The sequence below is a fragment of the Tamandua tetradactyla genome, chromosome 2, assembly GCF_023851605.1.
Source record: "Tamandua tetradactyla isolate mTamTet1 chromosome 2, mTamTet1.pri, whole genome shotgun sequence".
NCBI lineage: Eukaryota > Metazoa > Chordata > Mammalia > Pilosa > Myrmecophagidae > Tamandua > Tamandua tetradactyla.
Genome location: NC_135328.1, coordinates 130,800,283 through 130,825,518, shown reverse-complemented (window position 1 = coordinate 130,825,518; position 25,236 = coordinate 130,800,283). Strand labels below are relative to the sequence as shown.

Sequence of the window (25,236 nt, the reverse complement as noted above, 5' to 3'; positions counted from 1 at the left end):
AGGATGAGCTGGGACTCAGCATCAAGGGATTGAGAGAAACTTCTTGACCGAAAAGGGGAAAAGAGAAATGAGAAAAAATAAGGTTTCAGTGGCTGAGAGATTTCAAACAGATTCAAGAGGTTATCCTAGAGTTTATCCTTATGCATTATATAAATATCCCTTTTCAGTTTATGGTATATTTGGGTGGCTGGAGGGAAGTACCTGAAACTGTAGAGCTGTGTTCCAATAGCATTGATCTTGAAGATGATGGTGTGAAGATATAATGTTTACAATGTGACTGTGTGATTGTGAAAACCTTGTGTCTGATGTTCCCTTTGTCTAGGGTATGGACAGATGAGTAAAAAGTATGGATTAAAAAATAAATAATAGGAGGAACAAAGGTTAGATGGGTAGATGGAAATACTAGTAGTCAATGAAAGGGAGGGATAAGGGATATGATATGTAGGGGGGAGGTTCTTTTGTTTCTTTTTATGGAGTGATGCAAATGTTCTAAAAAATGATCATGGTGATGAATCCACAACCATGTGAAGATATTGTGAGCCATTGACGGTGCACCATGTATGGAATATTTGCATGTTAAGATTGTTTGTGTTTGTATGTTGTTTATCAATAAAAAATATTTTTTTTAATTGAGGAAAAAGAACACTGTGGATGCAAAGATAGTTCAGTGGGAGAATTCTTGCCTGCCACGTGGGAGACCCAGGCTCAATTCCCAGTCCATGCACTTCCCAAAAACAAACAAACAAACAAAAATTCAACAAATGATACTGCAATAATGGGATACTCACATAGAGAAAGAATTAATGTGACCCCTGCCATATAGCATACAAAGACAAAAAACACTACCTAATTCATTCTATGAAGGTAACACCATTCTAATACCAAAATTGGATAAAGATGCTACAAGAAAGGAAAACTACAGACCAATCTCCTTAATGAACATAGATGCAAAAATTCTCAACAAAATATTAGTAAATGAAATCCAACAACACATTAAAAGAATTATACATCATGTCCATGTGGGGTTTATACCAAGCATGCAAGGGTGGTACAACCCAGGAAAATCAATCAATGTAATATAGCATATTAACAAATAGAAAGGGAAAAATTACATGATCATATCAATTGATGCTGAAAAAGTATTTGACAAAATTCAGCATCCTTTCCTGATTTTTTTTTAAAAACAACTTCAAAAGGCAAGAATTCAAGGAAACTCCCTCAATATGATAAAAGGCAAAAAATGAAAAATCCATAGCGAGCATGGCACTTGACAGTGAGAGACTGAAAGCTTTTCCCTAAGACAAGGCGTGATCAAGGATGCCCACTGTCACCATTATTATTCAACATTGTATTAGAGGTACTAGCTGGAGTGATTAGACAGGAGAAAGAAATAAAAGGTATCCAAATAAGAAAAGAAGAAGTAAAACTTTCATTATTTGCAGATGACATGATCCTATATTTAGAAAACCCTGAGAAAACTACAACAAAGTTATCTGAGCTAGGAAACAAATTCAGCAAAATGGTGGGATACAAGATTAATGTACAAAAATTCATAACATTTCTATACACAAATAATGACCTAACTGGGGAGACAATTAAGGAAAACAATTCCATTCAGAACAGCGACTAAAACAATCAGATATCTAGGAATAAGTCTAATCTGGGATGTCAAAGAATGGCACACAGAAAATTACAAAGCATTGATAAAAGAAAAAAAAATTACCTAAATCGATCAAAAGACATTCAATGTTCATGGATAGGAAGGTTGAATGTCGTTAAGATGTCAATTCTACCCAAATTGATCTACAGATTCAATGTAATACCAATCAAAATCCCAACAACCTACTTTGAAGTCTTAGAAAAGCCAGTTGTCAAATTTATTTGGAAGAGAATGAGACCCAAGATAGCTAAAAATACTTTAAAAAGAAGAATGAAGTAGGAGGACTTACACTTCCTGACTTTAAAGCGGACTATAAAGCCACAGTGTTCAAAACAGCATGGTACTGGCACGAAGATAGAAGGATTGACCAATGGAATTGAATTGAGAGTAGAGATAGACCACCAAATCTATGGTCAATTGATCTTTGATAAGGCCCCTAAAACCAGTGAACTAAAGGGCATGGGAAAACTGGATATAAATAGCCGAAAGAATGAAAGAGGACCCCTACCTTACACCCGGTACAAAAGTTAATGGATTAAAGATCTAAATGTAAGAGCCAGTGCCATGAAACTTCTAAGAGCCTCTGCACGTCAAAGGACTTTTTCAAAAAGGTGGAAGGCAGCCAACTCAATTGGAGAAAATATTTGGAAACCACGTATCCAATAAAGGCTTGATATCCTGTGTACATAAAGAAATTATACAGGTCAACAACAAAAGAACAAGCAACCCAATTATAAAATGGGCAGATGATAAGAATGGGAATTTTTCTGAAGAGTAAATACAGATGGCTAAAAAACACATGAAGAGATACTTATTTTCATTAGCTATAAGGGAACTGCAAACCAAGAAGACAATTACATATCATCTCACACCTATAAGAATGGCTGCTATTAAATAAACAGGAAGCTGGAAATGTTGGAGAGGATGTGGAGAAATTGGAACACTTATTCACTATTGGTGGGAATATTTAATGGTGCAGCCTGTGTGGAAAACAGTTTGGCAATTCCTCAGAAAACTAAATACGGAGTTACCCTACAACCTAGCAATATCACTACTTGGTGTATACCCAGAAGAGCTGAAAGCAATGACACGAACAGACATTTGCACACTGATGTTCATAGCAGCATTATTCACAATCACCAAAAGATGGAAACAACCCAAGTGCCCATCAACAGATGAGTAGATCAACAAAATGTGGTACACGCATATGTTCTAATTTGTTAGCTGCCAGAATGCAATATACCAGAAACGGAATGGCTTTTAAAAGGGGGAATTTAATGAGTTGCTAGTTTACGGTTTCTAAGGCTGAGAAAATGTCCCAATTAAAACAAATCTATAGAAAAGTCCAATCAAAGGCATCCAGGGAAAGACACCTTGGTTCAAGAAGGCCAATGAAGTTCAGGGTTTCTCTTTCAAGTGAGAAGGCACATGGCGAACACAGTCAGGGCTTCTCTCATGTGGAAGGGCACATGGTGAACACAGCGTCATCTGCTAGCTTTCTCTCCTGGCTTCTGGTTTCATGAAGCTCCCCAGGAGGCATTTTCCTTCTTCATCTCCAAAGGTTGCTGGCTCATGGACTCTGCTTCGTGGTGCTGCAGCATTCTCTGCTCTCTCTGAATCTCCAAACTCCAAAATGTTTCCTCTTTTATAGGACTTCAGAAACTAATCAAACCCACCCGAATAGGTGGAGACATGTCGTTACCTAATCCAGCTTAACAACCACCCTTGACTAAATCACATCATCCAGGGAGATGATCTGATTACAGTTTCAAACATACAGTATTGAATAGGGATTATTCTACTTTTATGAAATGGGATTTTGATTAAAACATGACTTTTCTAGGGGACACACATCCTTTCAAACCAGCACACTGTATGATAGAATATTATGCAGAAGTAAGACAAAATGAGGTACCAAAGCATATGATAATGTGGATAAACCTTGAGGACATGATGCTGAGTGAAATAAGCCAGGCAGAAAAGGACAGAAACTATGATTTTGCTATTATGAGTCTGGTAAAGGTAATCTCAGATGTTACACTGTAGAATATAGCAGACCTAGAGGTACACAGAAGCTAGGGATGGCGGAAAGATTACCAGAAAAGGTTGAACCTAAATGCAAGGGAACAGATAGAAGTGATGATAACTAATTAGCAGGTTTATAAGTAGTATTGAAGGTGAATATGATTGAAAGGGGATTTATAGTGCCATGTATCCCCACTGATAAAATCTACAATTATAAATAAGTTCTCACATGAACTATTTAAATGGTTTGATAGTGGACAAAGAGTCAATAGTAGAGAGGTATGGGGGGGGTGCCAGTCTGAATCTGTGGCGGACCCCAGAAAAGCCATGTCCTTTGATCCTCATTCAATATTGCTGGGTGGAAGCATTTTGATTGCTTCCATGAAGATGTGACCCACACAATTTTGGGTGGTAACTTTTGATTAGATGATTTCCATGGAGGTGTGTCTCCACCCACTGAAGGTGGAGTTGCTTACAGGAATCCTTTAAAAAAGGAAACACTTTGGAGAGAGTCCCTCTTTTGGTAGAGCCACGAGAAAGCCAGCAGATGCCGCCGTGTTCGCCATGTGCCCTTCCAGCTGAGAGAGAAGCCCTGACTATGTTCGCCATGTGCCTTCTCACTTGAGAGAGAAACCCTGAACTTCATCGGCCTTCTTGAACCAAGGTATCTTTCCCTGGATGCCTTAAATTGGACATTTCTATAGACTTGTTTTAATTGGGACATTTTCTCTGCCCTAGAACTGTAAACTTATTAAATTCCCTTTTAAAAGCCATTCTGTTTCTGGCATATTGCATTCTGGCAGCTAGCATACCAGAACAAGGGGAACTAAAAATGCATGCTATGGCCAATAGTTAACAGGAAGACATCAACAGTACCTCAGCACTACCGGGGACAACTAATTGAGGGTAGAGAGGAACAAGTGATAAGGAGCAGTTTTGATCTGATAGTGACAGTGTTTGTTGGTTTTTGTCTCTATGGGCCAATGAAAATTGTCTAAAATTGAGAGTGCTGCTGATTGTACAACCAAGGGGGGACACTGTAAGACATGGTTTGTTTATTTTGGACTTAATCCATGATGCCCAATAGATGGATGGAGCCAAAGGGTACGATGACTGAGAAGCACAATGGCCAGCAGTGATACATTTCTATCATGGAATATGGTGCAACTACAAAAACGAAGGGTGCCGAGAGGGACACAACCGAGTGACCAAACCCTGGGGACAGTGTGTTGTGCAAAACAAGACAGAAACAAAAGAACAGATATGCTAAGCTCTCTTTCAGAAAATACTTATAAGAAAATCGGAGCCTAAATTGTAAGCTCTTTGAGCAGTCACCATTAGTCTGAAGCTGTAAGTGTATTTCTAGATTCTGAGACACTGAACTCTATGTGTATCAGCTGGTATTTCACTGGAACTCTGAGCAGCCCTGTGACACCAAAGACCCGGAAATGGCTGCAGCCCTGAAAGTTAGCATAGCTACATATAGTAACAGTTAATGTAACCAGAAAAACTATCAGGACTCAATTAGACATAAACAGGAAGCCAATCTGGCTGGGTCTAAGGTAAATCAGAATGGAGAATAGTGTATATGGTAGTTACATTCAGTTGTCAACTTGGCCAGGTGAAGGCACCTAGTTCTGTTACTGTGGACATGAGCCAATGGTACGTGAACCTCATCTGTTGCTCATTACATCTGCAGTCGGCTAGGAGGTGTGTCTGCTGCAATGAATGATGTTTGACTTAATTGGCTGGTGCTTAAATGAGAGACTCAATGTAGCACAGCCCAAGCAGCTCAGCAGACCTCATCTCAGCACTCGCAGCTCAGCCCAGGCCTTTGGAGATGCAGAAAGGAATCGCCCCAGGGAAAGTTGTTGGAACCCAGAGGCCTGGAGAGAAGGCCAGCAGAGATCACCCTGAGCCTTCCCACGTAAGAAAGAACCTCAGTTGAAAGTTAGCTGCCTTTTCTCTGAAGAACTAATGAAATAAATCCCCTTTTATTAAAAGCCAATCCGTCTCTGGTGTGTTGCATTCGGCAGCTAGCAAACTAGAACAGTGTATGTATCTAGACCTTCAGTTGCTGTATGAGATCGAGGGCAGAGAGAGGTTTATCATGTCTAGAATGTACATTTTCTGTAACATATTCTGGATCAACCTCTCTCAATAGCTCATTTAAACAACCCCAAACTCCTAGAGTCCAGAACAGTAACAAGCCTTGTAATTCTATGCAGCTTAATACCTGGATACATCTCAGACTATGTGAGCTGATAATTAAAAAGTATTGGTAGAAGGACTTCTGGGAAGATGGTCGACTAGAGTGGCTCAAGCTTAGCCCTGCTCCACGGAAAAGTTAAGGAAGGGACAGGAGGGCGACTGAGGTGGCAATTCGGGAGTGCGGCTGACCTGGGAGAGCCTTCAGCACCACATGCCGCAGCCCTGGAGGAACTGAGACGCAGAAAACTGGAGCCTGGCGTGGAGGCGCAGAGCCCACGGGGCTGCACGGAAGGGAATGCAGGACTAGAAAGTAAGCCCAGCCGCGTTCCTTAGGCACGCTACCCTCACCAGCGCAGCCCTGTGACTGATGACTCACACCACACCCCACACACTTGAACCCCCTCACCTGCTCCCATTCCCCACCCTCCAGGGGGCCCCACCCCACCAGCCCCCAGTGCACGTGCCTGCCCCACACCCCAGGTGCAGCCCAGTCCACCTCTCCTGCACCCCTCCCAAGCATTGCCTCCCCTTCTCTGTTCCCTGCAGGCTGTTGCCAGAGCATAAAGGCTGTGGGCACTAACCGCCAAACCTAGGCTACCCCTGACCCCTGCCCATAGTGTCCCACAGCCTCACCCAGCCCTCCCTGAGCTCAGCGCATCCATTTACGGCACTCCCAGGCTCGCACATGCACATGGGCCCCCAATCACATCATTCAGCTCTGGGAACCGCACTTTAAAGCAGTCCTAGACCCGCACATGCACACAGCCCTCAGCCTCACTTCCCAGCTCTGAGAAAGTGCCGACCTGTGCAGCCAGGTCACATCTGCCCCCAATCCATGAAGGCATAATGTTGACCTGCTGCCACAGCTCTACACATGCCACAAAGGGCCCTGTGCCTTAGACCAGCACACACCAGGGTTATGCGCCCCCAGACCAGTGAACCCACACACTACATCCTCCCTGGCAGCTGGACACCCACGTTCACAAGCATCAGTGTAACATCCCAACCTGCACACACACCTGCCCAGAAACAAATCACCGCACTGAGTGTCCACCCCATGCCCTGCTCCCTGCTGTACAACCATCCCATAAACACAAGACCTTAGACTACTGAAAGAAATCAACTCCCAAAGTAAATCAATCAAGATATTTACATGCGATGAAGACAGCAGGAGATCAGTAAGCATATCACAGTGCAGACAGATTTAGCCCAGCCTAATCACCAAATTAAAACACCTGAGGAGACACAGACATTGGAACAACTAATCAAAGATGTTCATACAACTCTACTTAATAAGTGGGATAGCAAATGACATAAAGGAGATCAAGAAGATAGTAGAAGAGCACAAAGAGGAATTTGAAAGAATAAATAGAAAAATAGCAGAAATCATGGAGATTAAAGACTCTGTTGCCCAAATAAAAAACATACTAGGGGCACACAACAGCAGATCTGAAGAAACAGAAGAAGGAATAAGTGATATAGAGGACAGGATAACTGACTTCGAAGACTCAGAACAGCAAATGGCAAAAAAGATGGAAAAAAGTGAATGGGAAGTCAGGGAAATGATAGCCAAAACAAAGCGCCCAGATATAGGTATCACTGGTGTCGCAGGAGGAGAAGAGAGGAATAAAGCGCTAGGAAGAGTAGTTGAGGAGATAATGGGATAAAACTTCCCAATTCTCATAAAGAACATAAACATACAAGTCAAAAAAGCCCAAAGAACTCCAAACAGAATAAATCCAAATAGGCCTTCCCCAAGGTACATCCTAAGCAGTCTGTCAAATGTTGAAGAGAAGCAGAAAATCCTGAAAGCAGCAAGAGAAGAAGCAATCCGCTACATACAAGGAAAATCAACTAGGACTGAGTTCAGACTACTCAACTAGCACCCCGGAGGCGAGAAGGCAGTGGCATGATATATTCAAGATCCTGAAAGAGAAAGACTTCCAGCCAAGAGCTCATCTTAGACACAAGGATACAAATAGATTGAAAGTGAAAGTATGGAAAAAGATTCTCCACGCAAGTAGTAACTACAAGAAAGCAGGAGTAGCTTTACTAATATTGGACAAAATAGACTTTAAATGTAAAGACATCATAAGAGACAAAGAAGGACACTATGTATTAATTAAAGGGTCGATTCACCAAGAAGATATAACAATCATAAATGTTCATGTTCCCAATTAAGGAGCTCCAAAGTACATGAGACAGACATTGGCAAAACTGAAGGGAGTGATAGATGTTTCAACAATAATAGGAGGAGATTTCAATACACCACTCTTCTCTATAGATAGAACAACCATACAGGAGATCAACAAGGAAATAGAAAAGTTAAATAACTTGATAAATGAATTAGACCTAACAGATATATATAGGTCATTCTACTCCAAAGCACAAGATTATACATTCTTCTCTAGTGCTCATGGAACATTCTCCACGATAGATCATATGCTGGGGCACAAAACAGGTCTTTATAAATTTAAAAATATTGAAATTATTCTAAGCACTTCCTCTGATCACAATGGGATGAAGCTGGATCTCAATAATCACCAAAGAATGAGAACATTCACAAACATATGGAGATTAAATAACACACTCTTAAACAACCAGTGGGTCAAAGAAATTGCTAGAGAAATCAGTAGCTTTCTGGAGATGAATGAAAATGAGAATACAACTTATCAGAACTTACGGAATGTGGCAAAGTCTATGGTGAGAGGGAAAGTTATTGCCTTATATGTCTACATTAAAACACAAGAAAGATAAAAAATGGAGGACCTAACAGCAAACTAACCCCAAAGCAAATAGGAGAGGAGAAATAAGAAAGATTAAAGCAGAGATATATGAATGGGAGAACAAAAGAACAATAGAAAGAATCAATAAAACCAGAAGTTGTTTCTTTGAGAAAATCAATAAAATAACTAGCAAGACTGACAAAGAAAAAAAGAAAGAAGATGCAAATAAACAAAATAAGAAATGAGAAGGGGTGTGTTACCACAGACCCTGAAGAAATAAAAGAAATCATAAGAGGATTCTATGAACAACTATACACCAACAAACTAGACAACTTAGATGAAATGGACAAATTCCTGGAAACATGCAAACAAGCTACACTGACTCAGGAAGAAATAGAAGATCTCAACAAATCAATCGCAAGTAAAGAGATTCAATCAGTCATCAAAAATTGGCCTACACAAATGAAATCAGAAGGAGAGATACATGATAAAGACGAGATGGTATAATCTAGGAATGCCTAGAGTGTATAATGATAGTGACTAAATGTGCAAATTTAAAAATATTTTGCATGAGGAAGAACAAAGGAGTAATGCAGGGTGTTGAAAATAGATGGTAATTAATATTTTAAAACTTTAACTTATGTGTGCGACTAAAGCAAAAAATATTTATTTGGTACAAAATTTATATTTTGACTAGTGCAGTTCCTAATATAACTTATGTGGACAGTTTAACTGAACACCATAAGTACATGGAACCTTAGGAAGGGCATGAGATTTTGTAGGTTTGTCCAGGTGATGCCCTGATAAATCCCAGAGTTATTTGAACAGTGAATAAAAAGTATTTGCAAAGTCCCCTTGGGGGAATTGTGAGAAAGGGGGGAAATTCAACTTCCACAAGTGGAGAATTCTTGATATTCTTACAAGCAGTGGGGACAACCAAAGCAATAGGCTGAGCCCCCAATCTTGGGGTTTGTTCATACGAAACTTATCCCTGCAAAGGAAAGGATAGGCTAATCCTACTTAAAATTAGGCCTAAGAGTCACCCCCCAAGAGAACCTCTTTTGTTGCTCAGATGTGGCCTCTCTCTCTCGGCCAACACAACAAGCAAACTCACTGCCCTCCCCCTGTCTACATGGGACATGACTCCCAGGGGTGTGGACCTTCCTTGTAATGTGGGACAGAAATTCTAGAATGGGTTGGGACTCAGCACCAAGGGATTGAGAAAACCTTCTCAGCCAAAAGGGGAAAGAGAGAAATGAGACAAAATAAAGTGCCAATGGCTGAGAGATTCTAAGCAGAGTCGAGAGGTTATCCTGGAGGTTATTCTTACACATTATATAGATATCACCTTTTTAATTAAGGTATATTGGAGAGGCTAGAGGGAAGTGCCTGAAAATGTAGAGCTGTGTTCCAGTAGCCAGGTTTCTTGAAGATGATTGTATAATGATATAGCTTTTGCAATGTGACTGAGTGATTGTGAAAACCTTGTGTCTGATGCTTTTTTTTATCAACCTTATAGACAGATGAGTAAAACATATGGATTAAAAATAAACAAATAACAGGGGGAGCAAATGTTAAAATAAATTTAGTAGATTGAAATGCTAGTGATCAATGAAAGGGAGGGGTAAGGGATATGGTATATATGAATTTCTTTTCTGTTTCCTTTTTCTGAATTGTTGTAAATGTCCTATGAAATGATCATGATGATGAATATACAACTATGTGATAAAAAAGAATGCTCATATTGTATGTTGATTGGCTTTATTAATAAAACTTAAAAAAAGATGATATGGTAAGCTCTAGAGCAACCACTAAAGAAATAACTAAAAATATATATAGTAAGATAAATCATTAAAGAAATTAAATGTTATGTTAGAAAATATTCTCTTAAATTAGTAAAGTATGAATAGAAGGACAAAAGACATGAGACCGAAAAAACAAAAAAATGGCAGATGTAAATAAAAATCTATCAGTAACAACACTAAATGTGATTGGTTCAGCAATCAAAACGCAGAGATTGTTAAATTGGATAAAAAAAAATAAGATCCAAAATATGCTGTTCATAGAGGACATACTTTAGATTAAAAGATACAAACAGAATGAAAGTAAAAGGATGAAAAAAGATACAGCAATAGTAAGCACAAGAAAGCTAGAGTAGATATACTAATATTATGCAAAATATACTACCTGATTGTAGCACAATAATGTAAGTACACTGAATGAAGCTGAATGTGAGAATGATAGAGGGAGAAGGGCTGGGGGCATGTATGAAACCAGAAGGAAAGATAGATGATAAAGACTGAGATGATATAATTTAAGAATGCCTAGAGTGTGCAATGATAGCGACTAAATGTACAAATTTAAAAATGTTTTTGCATGAGGAAGAACAAAGGAATGTCAATATTGCAGGATGTTGAAAATAGATGGTCTGTGCTGGTTTGAAATGATGTATGTACCCTAGAAAAGCCATGTTTTAAACCTAATACCATTTTGTAAAAACAGCTGTTTCTTCTAATCCCTGTTCAGTACTGAATGTTTGAAACTGTAATCAGCTCATCTTCCTGGAGATGTGATTTAATCAAGAGTGGTTGTTAAGCTGGATTCAGTGACAACATGTCTCCACCCATTTGGATGGGTCTTGATTAATTTACTGGAATTCTATAAAAGAGGAAACATTTTGGAGAATGAAGAAAATTTTGGAGAGTGCAGAATGACATAGCCACGAGAAGCAGAGTCCATCAGGCAGTAACCTTTGGAAATGAAGGAGGAAAATCCCTCCCAGGGAGCTTCGTGAAGGGAAGCCAGGAGAGAAAGCTAGCAGATGACGCTGTGTTTGCATGTGCCCTTCCAGTAGAGAGAGAGAAACCCTGAACTTCATCGGACTTCTTGAACCAGGTATCTTTCCCTGGATGCCTTTGATTAGACAATTCTATAGAATTGTTTTAATCGGTACATTTTCTTGGCCTTAGAACCGTAAACTAGCAACTCATTAAATTCCCCTTTTAAAAAGAAAAAAAAATCAATTGTATTCCTACTTACTAGCAATGAACAATTGGAAATTGAATTTTTAAAAATACTTTTAATGATATCATTGAAAACATGAGAAATGTTTCACACACTAAGTTTATTTTTCAAAAACGTAAAACTTCCAGATTTTTCCTATGCCAGATAAACCCTGAAGCCCACAGGTATCAGTCTCTCCAAGAACAGCAACCAGATGCGTCCCCATACCCCATAATGTAGGGTTCCTTTTCAACATGAAGCTAGAATGGTCATTGCCCAAATATCCCTGAAGATTTAGAGAAGGATCAAATGAAAGGAAGGAGTTATAACAGAGAAAGTAGGATTTAATAAATGATTATGACTACAGAATCATTATATTGATATTTCTTTTTAGTCTCTGTATTATAATAGCTAGAAGGAAATACCTGAAATTGTGAAATGGTAACCCATACCATAATTTGAAATTTGCTCTGAAACTACATGTTAAACTGTACTTTGAAAATTAGCACTTTTTCTACATATATGTCATATTTTACAGCAAAAAATGTTTTTTAAAAAATCAGCCTGCAAAGAAAAGCCCAGGGCCAGATGGCTTCACAGGGGAATTTTATCAAACATTCCAGAAAGAACTAACACCAATCCTTCTCAAGCTTTTCCAAAAAATTGAGGAAAAAGAAACTTACCTAACTCATTTTATGTAGCTAATATCATTTTAATACCAAAAACCAGATAAAGATGCTATAAGAAAGGAAAACTACAGGCCAATCTCCCCAATGAACATAGATGCAAAAATTCTCAATAAAATATTAGCAAATAGAATCCAACAGCACATTAAAAGAATTATACACCATGACCAAGTGGGGTTTATACAAGGAATGCAAGGATGATTCAACACAAGAAAATCAATTAATGTAATACAGCACATTAACAACTCAAAAGAGAAGAATCACATGATCATCTCGATTGATGCTGAAAAAGCATTTTACAAAATTCAGCATCCTTTTCTAATAAAAACACTTCAAAAGACAGGAATCAAACGTAACAAATATATGAAAAACTGATAGCTAGCATCGTATTCAATGAAGAGAGACTGAAAGCCTTCCCCCTAAGATCAGGTACAGGACAGGGAAGTCCACTGTCACTACTATTATTCAACATTGTGCTAGAAGTTCTAGCTAAAGCAATCAGGCAGGACAAAGAAATATAAGGCATCCAAATTGGAAAGGAAGAAGTAAAACTCTCATTATTTGCAGATGATATGATACTATGCTTGGAAGATCCTGAGAAATCTACAGCAAAGTTACTTAAGCTAATAAATTCAGCAAGGTGGTGGGATATAAAATTAATGTGCAAAAATCAGTAACATTTCTATACACAAGCAATGACCTAGCTAAGGAGTCAGTTAAGGAAAAGATTTCATTCAAAATAGCAACTAATAGAGTCAAATACTTAGGAATGAACTTAACTAGGGATGTAAAGGACTTGTACACAGAAAACTATGTACCATTGCTATAAGAAATCAAAGGAGATCTAAATAGGTGGAAAGACATTCCCTGCTCATGGATAGGAAGGCTAAATATAGTTAAGATGTCAATTCTCCCCAAATTGATCTACAGATTCAACATGGTACCAATCAAAATTCCAACAACCTACTTTGAAGATTTGGAAAAGCTAAACTACCAAATTCATCTGGAAGGGAAAGAGACCCCGAATAGCTAAAAGCATCCTAAAAAAGAAAAACAAAGAGGGAGGATTAGCACTCCCTGACTTTAAAACCTGTTATGAAGCCACAATGACCAAAACAGCGTGGTACTGGCACAAAGACAGAAGTGCTGACCAATGGAATTGAATTGAGAGTGCAGGAGTAGACCACCAAATCTATGGTCAATTGATTTTCGACAAGGCCCCCAAATTCTCTGGACTGAGACAAAATAGTCTTTTCAATAACTGGGCATGGAAGAACTGGATACCAATAGCCAAGAGAATGAAAGAGCACCCCCATCTTATACCCTACACAAAACTTAACTCAAAGTGGATCAAACATCTAAGTATAATAGCCAGCACCATAAAGCTTCTAGAAGAAAATGTAAGGAAACATCTTCAAGATCTAGTAATAGGAGGTAGTTCCAAATCACAAGCAACAAAAGAAAAAATAGATAAATGGAAACTCCTCAAAATCAAATGCTTCTGCCCCTCAAAAGACTTTGTTAAAAAGGTGAAGAGGCAGCTAACTCAATGGGAGAAAATATTTGGAATTCACATATCAGACAAAGGTTTGATTTCTGTATATAAAAGAAATCATACAACTCAACAACAAAAGAACAAACAACCCAATTATAAAATGGAATAAAGAAATGAATAAGCATTTTTATGAAGAGCAAATATAGATGGCTCAAAAGCACATGAAGAGATACCCCTTTTCACTGGCTATAAGGGAAATGCAGACCAAGATTACAATGAGATACCACCTCACACCCATAAGAATGGCTGCTATGAAACAAACAGGAAACTATAAATGTTGGAGAGGATGTGGAGAAACTGCAACACTTATGCACTGCTGGTGGGAATGTATAATGGTGCAGCCACTATGGAAGACTGTTTGGTGGTTCCTTAGGAAACTAAATATCGAGTTGCCCTACTACCCAGCAATAGCACCACTTGATATATTCCTAGAAGAGCTGAAAGTAACGACACAGACATTTGCACACCGATGTTCGTAGCAGCATCATTCACAATCGCCAAAAGATGGAAACAAACCAAATGCCCATCAACAGACGAGTGGATCAACAAAATGTGGTATATACATATGATGGAATATTATGCAGCAGTAAGACAAAATGATGTCCTGAAGCACAGGACAAGGTGGATGAGCCTTGAGGACATAATGCTGAGCAAAACTAGCCAGACACAAAAGGACAGATGCTGTATGATTCCACTGTTATGACCAGTTTAAAGGTTTAATCAGAGGCTTATAATACAGAATATAGGGGACATAGAGACACATAGAAGCTAGAGATGGGTGAACCGTTAACTAATGAGGTTGAATTCCAATATAGGGGAATAGATAGGAGCAAAGGTGATTCTCTAGTGGGTCTAAAAGAAATATTGCCATATTGAAGATGAACAAGATTGAAAGGGGTTGTATAGACCTACGTGTCCCACTGACTCACACTAGAAATATGAATTAGTTCTCACAAAAATTACTTCAAAGATATGACTCTTGTATAAAGAGTGTTTAAGTCCAGGGTACAGGGAGAAAGCTGCTATTGTGTGCTATGAGCTATGTTCAAAAGGAAACCATCAGCACTGCCACAGCAACAGCAGAGGTAAATAATGGGGTAAGGGACGAGAGTTTAAAGAAGGTTTAGATTTTCTATTTGGCAAGGGTGTGTTTATTGGTTTTCTGTCTCTTGGGAAAGTGAAATTATCTAAAATTGAGACTGCTGTTGGACTGTGGACTTTGGGTCCTCTACATGATGCCCGATGAATGCAGGTGGCTGAGAGATGCACTGATGGAGAAGTAGATTGGTGAGCGATGGTGTATACTTATGAATGAAGGTTGTGCTGCTACAAAAAGGAAAAATGTCATGAAGCATGCAATGATGTGAATGAATATGTGGAACATTTGATGAGACAAAATAAGCCAGAAACAAACAAAAAAACAACAACAATGGTATGGTTTCTAAACAACCTTTAGAAAATGCCTATAAGAAAACAGGGGCCTAGATTGTAAGCTTTTAGAGCAGACACATTAAGTTCGGAGTGGTGATTATTATTTCTGGATTTTGAGAGGCAGTTTTGTTTATATATAACCTGATATTTAAAGATAAGAACAAAGCTGAACAGGTTGGGGTTAAGGTAATTCAGAACAAAGGGGTAAGGAAGACAGTGTCTATATTTTAGAACCACACATACTGTTTGCAACCAATGGAAGAAAGGTTTATTTGATCTGGAAATGAAATTTTCTGTAGTGCATAGTCTAATTCAACCCATCTGTATAGCTCATTTGAACAACTGAAACACAGGAAACATAGAATGAGAAAGAGGTCCTTTAATCGTGTATAGATTATTGTAATTCCTGGAAACATCCTAGAGTATATTAAGTAGATTATCAGAAAGTATTTGCAAAGTCCCCTGAGGGACGGGAGAAAAACTATGGAACTATCAAACCTTACCATTAGGGAATCCCCTGATGTTATGTCAAACTTTAGAGATATCCAAAACAATAAGCCATGCCCTCAATCAGGAGGCTCACTCTTGTGAAGCTTATGTAGGTAGCGGAGAAGCTTAGGCTACCTACAGGCATGCCTAAGAGTTACTTCTGGAGGGCCTCTGTGGTTGCTCAGATGTGGCCTCAGTCTCTCTAAGCCCAACTCTGCAAGTGAAATCATTGCCCTCCCCACTACATGGGACATGACATCCAGGGGTGAAAGTCTCCATGGTGATGTGGAAGAGAACTCCCAGGGATGAATCCAGACCTGGCACTGTGGGATCAACAATCCCATCCTGACCAAAAGCAGGAAAATAAGTGTAATTAATAAAGTATCAGTGGCAGAGAGAATTCAAATAGAGTTGAGTGGCTACTCTGGAGGTTGCTCTTACACAAGCTTCCGGTAGACCTTGCTACATATCAAACCTGCCAACCCCCAACCAGGACCATTCCAGCCAATCCTAAAGAACACCTAGGGCCATATATAAGATTCCACAAGAGTTCCATGCATGAGAGTAACTTTCCAGAAACCTACAACTTCCAGATGGGTCCCTGGTCCAGATAAGTCCTGAAACCTAGCCCAGCTCTCCAGAACATCAGATAGTTCCATCTCCCTACCCAATATTGCAAAAAACAGACACTTGCAATATAAAAAATTTAGAATTTCCATAGCCCAGACACCCCTAAAGAGAGGTATACAAAGATCAAAGGTGATGGTGGAATTACATAGAAGATAGGACTTAATACATGAATATAAATGCTGAATCATTAAATTACTAACTCTTTTAGTCTCCAGTATTTTAGAGCAGCTAGAAATAAAGACCTAAAATTGTGAAATTGTAACCCATGTCAAAGTCTGAAATCTGTTCTACAACTGATTGTGGTGCTGTGCTTTGAAATGTATAGCTTTTTGGTATATATGTTATTTTTCACAAGAAAAGAAGGAAAAAAGTCCATTGTGATGATAAAAAAGTGTTTAAGCCCTCTAGCCTCCTATATTCTGGAGCAGCTAGAAGGAAAATCTGAGAGGATGGTATGGTAGCCCATGACAAACTCTGAGATCTCTCCCGTAACCACTTGTTAAAGAGTGCTTTGAAAACTATAGCTTTTTTATTTCTTTGCTTTGTATATATGTTATACTATACAATTTAAAAAGTTTTAAAAATGGATAGAATATCTAGACAGAAGATCAAAAAGGAAATAGAAGTTACCTGTAAATGCGTTAGATCTGGTAGACATACAAAGAACCCTTCAGCCAAGAGCAGCAGAATGTACATTCCTTAGTGCACATGGCCTCTTCTCCAGGATTAAGCACATGTGATGCCACAAAAAACAAGTCTCAATAATTTTTTTCTTATTTACAAGAATTTATATTTAGTAAATTATTTTTAACATTAAAATGAATTCTAGATTATCTTTCTCACAATACTTGTCTCTTATCATTTGTTTGTTTTTTTTTACTTTTTAATTGTATAATATAACATATATACAAAGTAAAGAAAGAAAAAAGCAAAAATTTTCAAGGCACTCTTTGACAAGTAGTTACAGGACAGTTCCCAGAGTTTGTCATGGGCTACCATAACATTATCTCAGATTTTTCCTTCTAGCTGCTCCAGAATATAGGAGACTAGAAGGTTTAAACACTTTTTTATCATCACAATTGACTTTTTTCCTTCTTTTCTTGTGAAAAATAACATATATACCAAAAAGCTATACATTTCAAAGCACAGCACCACAGAACACTGGAGGCTAAAAAGAATATATATATATATATCATCCCTTTTTTCTTTTTTGTGAAAAATAACATATATATACAAAAAAGCAATCAATTTCAAAGCACAGCACAACAATTAGTTGTAGAGAAGATTTCAGAGTTTGACATGAGTTACAATTTCACAATTTTAGGTTTTTACTCCCAGCTGCTTTAAGATACTGGAGACTAAAAGAAACATCAATATAATGATTAAGCAATCATACACATTTGTTAAACCCTACCTTCTTTGTATAACCGCGCCATCGTCATCAGTCTTTCTCCCACTCTTGAGGGGTATTTGAACTATGTGCATTCTAACTTTTTCATGTTGGAAGGGCTGTCAATAATAATGGGTAGACAGATGGAACTAGCTGATGTTCTGGAGAGGCTGGGCCCTCTAGGTTTCAGGACTTGCCTGGTCCAGGGACCCATCTGGAGGTTGTAGGTTTCTGGAAAGTTATCCTCATGCATGGAACCTTTGTAGAATCTTACATATTGCCTTAGGTGTTCTTTAGGATTGGCTGGAATACTTTGGATTGGGTTTGGCAGATTATAATAGGTAGCAATATCTAACTGAAGTTTGCATAAAAGCGACCTCCAGAGTAGCCTCTTGACTCTATTTGAATTCTCTTGGCCCCTGATACCTTATTTTTCCTTTTTCCTCTCATGGTCAGGAAGGCATTGTTGAGCCCATGGTGCCGGGACCAGACTCATCCCTGGGAGTCCTATCCCATGCCACCAGGGGGACCTTCACCCCTAGATGTCATGTCCCACGTAGTGGGGAGGGCAATTATTTCACTTGCAAATTTGGACTTAGAGAGAGAGGCCACAGCTGAGCAACAACAGAGGTCCTCCAGAAGTAACTCTTAAGCGTAACTATAGGTAGGCTACGTTTCTCCACTACCTACATAAGCGTCACAAGAGTAAGTCTCAGATCAAGGTCTTGATGCCCTATTGATTTGGGTGTCCCTAGTATTTAACAGGTATTGGGAGGGTTCCTTGGTGGTAAAGTTTAACAGTTCCATATTTTTTCTCCCATCCCTCAAGGAACTTTGCCAGTATTTTTTAATTATCTGCTTAATATATTCTGGGATATATACAGACATGACATCAAGCTGTACAGGATTAAAGACCCTCATTCTTATTCTGGGCTCCCTGTGTTTTGATTGTTTAAATGAGCTATCCAGACAGGTTGAGTTAGATCATGTGCCACAGAAAATTTAGATTCTGGACAAAATAAAACTTTCTTCCTTTGATGTCAAAGAGTAAGTGAGGTCCTAAAATATAGACAATCTCTTCTTTACCCCCGTGTTCTGAATTTACTTAATTCTGACCTAATCGCCTTCATTCTTATCTCTGAATACCAGGTGATACATATATAAAAACTCCAAAAAATAATAATTTCCACCCCAGACAAAATGTGACTGCTACAAGAGTTTACAACCTAGGCCCCCTGTTCAATAAATTTTAAAATGTTGAAATCATACAAAGTATCTTCTCCTCCCACAATGGGATGAAGGTAGAAATCAATTACAGAGAGAAACGGGAAATCCACAATATATGGAATCTAAAGAATGTACTTTTAGGCAACCAGTAGGTCAAGGAAGATATCACAAGGGAAATTAAGAAATACCTTGATATTTTTTTAAAAAATTTAAAAATCAATTAAAAAATATATAGATGATTCCTAAAAAAGAAAAAGAAAAAAGAAATACCTTGAGGCAAATGAAAATGAAAGCAGAACATTCTAAAGCTTATGGGGTGCAGCAAAGGCAGTGCTAGGAGGGAAATGTATAGCTCTAAATGCTTCCATTATAAAAGAAGAAAGATCTCAAATCAGACAGTCACATTGTGAAAGTTTTATCATTATTCAATCATCCTCAAGAAACATGGCTACTGGAACACAGCTCCACATTTTCAGGCAGTTCCCTCCAGCCTCTCCATTACATCTTGAATAATAAGGTGATATCTACTCAATGCATAAGAATAACCTCCAGGATAACCTCTCGACTCTGTTTGGAATCTCTCAGCCACTGACACTTTGTCTCATTTCACTCTTCCCCCTTTTGGTCAAGAACGTTTTCTCTATCCCTTGATGCTGAGTCTCAGCTCATTCCAGGATTTCTGTCCCACGTTGCCAGGAAGGTCCACACCCCTGGGAGTCATGTCCCACGTAGACAGGGGGAGGGTGGTGAGTTTGCTTGTTGTGTTGACTGGAGAGAGAGGCCACATCTGAGCAACAAAAGAGGTTCTCTTGGGGGTGACTCTTTGGACTAATTTTAAGTAGGCTTAGCCTATCCTTTGTGGGGTTAAGTTTCATATAAACAAACCCCAAAACTGGGGGCTCAGCCTATAGCTTCACACAAGCATTCTTGAGATACAAACATTCTTGTCATGGTGTACAAGCAATGGCTCACAACATCATCATATATTTGTGTGTTCGTCGCCATGATAATTTTTTTGAATATTTGCATCACTCCAGAATAAGAAGTAAAAAAGAAAAAACTCATACATACCATACCCACTACCCCTTGCTCTCATTGACCACTAGTATTTCCATCTACCCAATGTATTTTAACCTTTATTCCCCTTATTACTTGTTTATTTTGTATCTATATTTTTTACTCATCTGTCCATACCCTAGTTAAAAGAAGCATCAAACACAAGTTTTCACAATCACACAGTCACACTGTGAAAGCTATATCATCATATAATCATCTTCAAGAAGCAAGGCTATTGGAACACAGCTCTACGGTTCAGGTACTTTCCTCCAGCCACTCTATACACCATAAGCTAAAAAGGGAATATCTATGTAAAGCATAAGAATAACCTCCAGGGTAACCTCTCAACTGTTTGGAATCTCTCAGCCACTGACACTATTTTGTCTCATTTCTCTCTTCCCCCTTTTGGTCGAGAAGTTTTTATCAATCCCTTGATGCCCGGTTCTGTTTCATCCCAAGACTTCTGTCCCACGTTGCCAGGGAAGGACTCCCTGGGAGTCATGTTCCACGTAGAGGGGGAGGGCTGGTTGATTTTTGACAAGGGTGCCAAACCCAATTAATGGTGAAAGAATAGTTTCTTCAACAAGTGATGCTGGGATAACTGGAAATTCACATGCAAAAGAATGAATGTGGACCGTTACCTGTCACCATACAAAAATCAATTCAAAAGGGATCAATGATCTAAATATAAGTGCTAATACTATAAAACTCTTATAAGAAAACATAGGGAAATATCCTCAGGACCTTGTCGTAGGCAATGGATTTTTAGATTTTACACCAAAAGCACAAGTAACAAAAGAAAAAATAGAATGGACTTCATCAAAATGTAAAAGTTTTGCACAACAAAAGACTTTAACAAGAAGTGAAAAGACAACCTATAAAATGGGAGAATATTTTGGAAACCATGTATCTGACAAGGGTTAATATCCAGAACATTTAAAAGAAATCTTACAACTCAAAACCAAAACACAAAAATCCCAATTAAAAATTAAAATAGACCAAGGATTTGAATAGACTTTTCTCCAAAGAAGATATTCAAATGGCTTACTGAGTATACACGAAAAGGTGCTTGATATTATTAGCTGTTAGAGAAATACAAATTAAAACTACAGTAAGCCACTAGAATGGCTATTGTTTTCATTTTGTTTTGTCTTTTGGGTGCATGGTCCAGGAATTGAACCCGGGTCTCCCGCATGCAAGGTGGGCATTCTAACCACTAAACTACCCATGCACCCTGGCTATTGTTTTAAAAGCTGAAAATAACAGCAGTGGTGAGGATGGAGAAACAGGAGACCTTGCTCATTGCTGATGCAATGTCAAATAGAGCAGCTGTCGTGGAAAACAGTTTGATGGCTCCTCAGAAAGTCAAACATGGAGCTACCATGTGACCCAGTGATCCCCCGCCTATGTCTCTGCCCAAGAGAGCTGAAAGCAGGGCTTGAACAGGTATCTGCACACCTGTGCTCATCACAGCGTTACTCATGATAACAGAAAGAGGGAAGCAACCCAAGGGCCCGCCAACAGATGACGGAGAAACCAGTGTGGTCCACCCACACAACGGGACACTACTCAGCAGGAGAAAGAAGTGCTGTGCTGCACCTGCCACAACACAGGTGAACCCAGAAGACGTCATGTGGAGTGGAAGAAGCCAGACCCGAGAGGCATATGTTGAATGCTGCTTCTTTCATGAAATGCTTAGAATAAGGAAATTCATAAAGACGGAAAACAGAATCATGGTTACTAGAGAAAGAGAGGAATGAGGAGTTATTGCTAAGTGAATAGGAGCTTTGATTTGGGATGATAAAATGGTCTGGCAATAGACAGTGAGAGGGTTGCCCATTGTTGTCGATGGACTTATAGTCAAAGACTATTCACTTAAAATGGTTACAATGATTTTACATTACGTATATTTCAACACAATTAAAACGACATCCATTTTTTTAAAGTAAATTGAATCACGTCACTCTCTTTGTCTAAGTCCCCAGCTGTTTGCCCTCTTGGGTAGAACAATGGTGATGCCCCTTTCCTGGACTTCTGGGGTCTGGGCCTCCCCCATCCTGGCCTCTCTGGCCTCCTTCCATCCCACTGGCCCTTCTCACTCCGCTCCTTGAGATGCCACCTCAGCACGTCCTCACAGGCCATTCCCTCTCCCTGCAGCACTTTTTTTCTCAGATATTTTCATGGCTTGCTCTGTCAATGCATTCAGATGTCTTCTAAAATATCTTTCAGTGGAGGCTTTTCCCCAAAGGACACCCTATATTAATTAGGGAGTCATCCATTGCTATGTGTTCTAGTTTGCTAGCTGCCGGAATGCAATATACCAGAAATGGAGTGGTTTTTAAAAAGAGGAATTTGATGAGTTGCTAGTTTACAGTTCTAAGGCCGAGAAAATGTCCCAATTACAACACGTCTATGGAAATGTCCAATCAAAGCCATCCAGGGAAAGATACCTTGATTCAAGAAGGCCGATGAAGTTCAGGGTTTCTCTCTTAAGTGAGCAGGCACATGGTGAACACAGTCAGGGCTTCGCTCATGTGGAAGGGCACGTGGTGAACACGGTGTCATCTGCTAGCTTTCTCTCCTGGCTTCTGGGTTCATGAAGGAAGGCGTTTTCCTTCTTCATCTCCATAGGTTGCTGGCTGGTGGACTCTCTGCTTTGTGGTGCTGCAGCATTCTCTGCTCTCTCTGAGTCTCTCTGAATCTTTTTCTCCAAAATGCTTCCTCTTTTATAGGACTCTAGTAAACCAATCAAGACCCACCCAAATGGGCAGAGACACGTTGTCACCTAATCCAGTTTAACAACCACTCTTGATTAAATCACATCTCCAGGGAGAGGATCTGATTACAGTTTCAAACATAGAGTATTGAATAGGGATTGTTCTGCCTTTATGAAATGGGATTTAGATTAAAGCATGGCTTTTCTAGGGGGCATACATCCTTTCAAACCAGCACACTGCATCACAAATTACTCCAAATACGGTGCATAGAACAGCGAGAAAACCTCTCTTCCACAGTTCCTGCATATCAGAAATTCTAGAGCAGCTTGTCTAGTAGTCCGGGCTCAGGTGCTCTCATGAAGTTAGTCGCGATGCCAGCTCTAGGTGGGCAAATCGAGGCTGGCTGTTGGCGTGGCCTCAGGGCTGTGCCCTCTAGCTTCCTGCTGCCCTCGGAGCACGTGACCCCAGGGGGAAGGTGGCCAAGGGAAGCTGCCTGAGACCAGCGTGGGAGGCCACGTGGCAGCCACCGTCCATCACTCCTCACCCTTCCCAGCACTCTCCATCCCGTACTCTGTTGCATTTTTCCTTCAGAGTGGGTAACGCGGCCTGAGGTATTTGTTGGCCAGGTGCTTAAGCTGGACACAGACTCGTTGTCCCCGCCGTGGTCCCTCACTGGGAACTGTTTCTGGTGCGTGGGGGGTTCAGTAGACTGGCCGAGTGAGTCAAATGTGAATGTGAAGTCACACCCACGGAAGGGTCTGTGGGCTTTTTCAGATGTTGAGAAGATGAGTGTGCAGAGTGAGCTTCCCAAGAAGGGGGGTGGCGGGTTGGACAGGCAACAAGCATAGGGACGGGATGAGGAGGGGCTCCGTGGCTGGGGTAGGTGCAGAGCCGCGTGGCAGAGGGAGCTAGAGCGAGTGTGCGCAGGAGAGCGGCATCGATGTCTGGGTTTGTCCCCTGGAAGGCCCCTGGGCCCCCACCACCAGGACACAGAGGCGTGTTCCTCTTCCTGTGGCCTGCTGAAGGCCAGCCCGTTCTCCAATCCTGGGGAGGTGGCTTCACAGCCGCCGGACACTGGAGAAGACCCAGAATGAGCAGGTCTGTCCGCAGGGGGCCTCTGCACACACTGTCTTCCCCCCCCCCCATTCGCTTCCTCTCCCCAAACTGGCTTCCTCCTGATGAGAAGTGTGTTCACAGCTAGCCCTGGAGCCCTACTTCTCCAGGCCCCACGTTCTATTCTAGCCAAGATCTCAAGAAGATAACCTGATGGGTCATGTGACAGCCCCTGGGCCAATGGGCAGGGACCAGGATGGACTGGATCTATCACTGACAGCCCTTACTAGAACCTAGGGTTGAAGGGGGTAGGGGGTGGGGCTGAAGTTTCCAATGCAAGGGGTGTTTCCAAGGGGTGTTTGGGCACAACTGAGCAGCACGGGGGTGGGACAAACTGGAGACCCAACATGGGTCTTGGCAGAGGGCCAACTATCCCACAGCAACCGCTGGAAGGACAACTTCCCTGCTCCCCTTCCCCCAGGGCCTCACCTGTGAACCAGGTCCTGCCCCAAAGGCAGCCCCAGGGGCTTGTGGAAGAAGCCCAGATAAAAAATGGGGACTAGAACCCTGCCCCGGGATAGGGTGTGTTGGTGCCCAGCAATGCTCCCCCTGCCTGGAGAGGGGGAAGCAATGACGCTGGCACAGCCCTGTAGCCCACACTCTCAGCGCAGGAATTTCACAGCTTCCAGGGTTGGCTTTGGGGGAAGGTGAGCCCGGAGGAGAGAACTGGAGGGGACAAAGTGTTACCTTCCCCCTGCTCAGGGCAACCCTTAGCTATGAGGACCACCCTGCTTTGTCCCCACTGGGGACTTTTGCTGTTGGATCTGCCGTATCCTCAGTTGCTATTGGAAACAGTGATGTCACTGGCAGAGGCGGAGCTTCCTTCATCCTTTGAGTTGGGGATGGGGAGAGCACACTCCAGGAGAGGAGGGGGATCATGAGTCAGGGTCATGAGGATCAGAGGAAGGAGGGAGGCTCTGGAAAGGGGCAGGAGGGATAGGAGGCTGGGAAACATTAGGAGAGGGGTGGGGGGAGAATTGAAGCAGGGGCCGTGCAGTGCCTAACTTGTACACCATGGCAGAGCAAGTGCTCCCTGATATCTGGCCTCCTTCCAGCTGCTGCAGCCGCAGCTCCCTCTTGCCTGGCCTCTTGGTGGTCGGTAGGTTCCAGGCTCCCAGACTGCCCAGCCTACATGGGGGCAGTCACTGTCACCCTCCTTGTTCTTCTCAACCTTCCAGTCACATGGCCAGGCAGGTGGGGGCCCTCCCCCATTTCTTAGCTTTCTGGACAGAAAGGAGCCCCGCGGTCGCCATCCCCGCGAAGGCATGGCACAGAGTTTCTGGACGCCTCTGGGGCTCCATCCTACCCAGGCAGACG

General features: G+C 40.8%; 1 non-coding gene across 1 annotated transcript; it reads right to left on the bottom strand.

Moving 5' to 3' along the window:
- Nucleotides 1–21,248: 21,248 nt before the first annotated feature.
- On the bottom strand, nucleotides 21,249–21,320 carry TRNAA-UGC (transfer RNA alanine (anticodon UGC)). Its single transcript has one exon. It is a non-coding gene; the product is annotated as a tRNA-Ala (tRNA).
- Nucleotides 21,321–25,236: the final 3,916 nt, after the last annotated feature.